Source organism: Morone saxatilis, unplaced genomic scaffold, assembly GCF_004916995.1.
Source record: "Morone saxatilis isolate NCDOM2014 unplaced genomic scaffold, NCSU_SB_2.0 Contig15, whole genome shotgun sequence".
NCBI classification, from domain to species: Eukaryota; Metazoa; Chordata; class Actinopteri; family Moronidae; genus Morone; species Morone saxatilis.
The window spans coordinates 9,936,839-9,939,430 of record NW_023339707.1 but is presented as its reverse complement, the minus strand read 5'-3'; the positions used below and the strand labels follow the sequence as shown (position 1 = coordinate 9,939,430).

General features: G+C 40.7%; 1 protein-coding gene across 1 annotated transcript in view; it reads left to right on the top strand.

The window, feature by feature from the left end:
- Window positions 1–2,592, top strand: part of LOC118324473 (forkhead box protein J3-like) — a gene marked incomplete in the record, with an annotated part of 47,336 nt that overhangs the window by 15,669 nt on the left and 29,075 nt on the right.

Here is a 2,592-nt window from a genome sequence, read left to right as displayed (position 1 = left end):
GTGTGTGTGTGTGTGTGTGAACGTCTCAAGGTCAAAGTCTCCACCTTAACATTTTCTTTTTTTTTCCAATTTTAATATACAATGTAGATTCCTTTCTAATTCAAATTAAGCTTTGACTCTAAAATGAGATGTTTTGATACTTTGCTGTCTAAGCTTTTATGTATATCTGATAGCTAATTTAATTAACCTTTTAGAAAATAAAAAATGTCAGTAACAAAAACAGCATGAATATCCAGAATGCAGGTTCTGTTTGTGTAAATCGGTGGATTTGAGAACTGTGGACATCCCTTATGCAACAAAGATTGTTTACTTGCCCAATCTGGTAGCAACTAAAGGTGAGTTGTGAAACAATAATATCCACAATTTTCCTGCATGTGATGACATTTTTTATGAGGCAATATATACCAGTGGCACTTTCCCTCCACCACATTTGTATTTTTAATATAAACCTTTGTTTTCGTTTGAAGAACAAATTGAGATTATCAGCAGTGTCATTTTTAGGCTACGGACATTCATATACACACACACACACACATGCAGCTATTAATTATACTTGTATGTGTAACACTGCTAGAGCTTTTAATTACATACTAATCACTAATAGCAGTCTCAGTATTAAATTCTTAATTAAAAGCGAGGAATTTCTCTTGCTATCTCCTCGAGGATTTGGCACCCATCCAACACCGCGTTTCCCTCTCTAACCAGCCAGGCCTGTAGCACTCTCCATATGGCTAATAATAGGCTTAAGGCTGGTTCCCGTAGCACTCTGGAATGCAACAATTATACCACAGAATGAGCTTATTCGCTAGTCCCTGGGTTTGTATCCCGCAAACAGACATGGGCCTGTCTTTTGTCAGACCCAAAATAACGTCAGAGTATTTCATAGAACAAAAGTTGACTAAGTTAGAAGCCCTGCTCAAGTGTATGAGGTGATTTGTTTGGCATAAAGTAACAAAAAGTGACACTTCAGCTGTTTATCTTGTTTGTGCTTTGAACATCGTCACTGCAATGTGTGTACACCTTTACATGAAACCACCTACCTAGTTATATGGTGTTTTTCTGTGACTGCAGTGCATCCACACTAAAACGCATAATCTGAAAACACGGTGTGCATGTGAAAATATGGCTGCGCAGTAGAGGAATTTCCCCTGTGGTGATATATCAACAGTGCGGGATTACAGCCATTTTTGTTGGGTGCAGCGGGACATCTCGGTACCTGCTTGTTCTAATCACCTGGACACCTCTGAAGTCTCCAGGTAAAATATTTGGCTATAAGTCGCCAGTTAACAGGGTCACTAAACCGAAACACTAGCAAACTGTGGGATGTAAACGCCACAGCCCTGGCAAATTGGATAATTAAACTAGACGACTGCTGGTGTTTCCAGTCTGGAGTTTGGAGTCAGTGAGGTAGAGGTTACTTTCTCCTGTGTGGTATTGTAATCCTTTCAGCCTAGCCACTGTGGGATTTGGCTAGGCTGGCGCGGTATTTCATTGCGGTTATCGCAGCAACCCTATGTGAAAACAATACTCCTCCAACACTAGCACTTTCAGGTTGTTTTGATAGAGGTCATCGTCAAGGAAAATATGGCTTTTCTTCCTCCAAACAACAAAATTATAGACACAGCGAACGTCTGCTGAGGAGTGTGACAAACAACCTGGTTACTTTGCTCAATATCAACTAGTTAAACCTCCGAACTCACAATTTGTTTTTGTTTTTTTCATATTTCTTTTAGATTTTGCAGTCAAACAACTGAGCTGAAAAAGAGAGATATGATTGTGGCTTTAAGATGTTAACTGTTGACTGCTGTAAACAGACATTGACCACATCACTATTGTATGATCTCGAGGTCATCTATTATACAAATTAATGACAACTCTTTAAATCAAACGACTATATTGCCATTTTAATAAGAGAGCGTTAGAGTTGACAGACATTTGGTCTCTTAACTTTAGCCTCATATAGTCCAAGACTGTCTGGGCAACCTTATTTTATCGGCCGCTCACCCCCGTTGAATTAATAAGTTCATCACTCTGGTCTTTATTTCATCAAGTAAGATCGAGAATAGAAAAAAGGAGGTTGTCAGACGTTATTGGGATGCAGAGTACAACCGGGACACTCCTTCCTGGTTGTCCTCCTTCCCCACTCACTCGCCTCCTCTCCCCGGAAAGCCGCTGACAGAAGCTGTCACTTCGCCACAGCGCTCTGCTCGACACAACCAGCAACAGGAAGTGTGCCGCCATGACCTCTTGCTGCTCTGCAACCTAGTTTGGTGTCTGTGTTATTTTTGAAACACTGTATTAGAATAACAGCTGAAAGGATTTGTCTTTCTAAATCAGTTGTGTGATGAGAAATCCTACTGATGTGACAGAGGGAGGATGGTAGCTAGTGGATGTATGTCAAATGTTTGGAGCTGTTCGCTCAGGACAGACCCACCCAGGTGGGTCGTAAGGGGAATTTGTTGGGTCACGAGATTCTCCAAGCTGTTCCTATTGTGAAAGTTTTAAATAGTAATGGTAAATGGACCTGTACTTGTATAGCGCCTTTCTAGTCTTCCGACCACTCAAAGCACTTTTACACTACGTGCCACATTC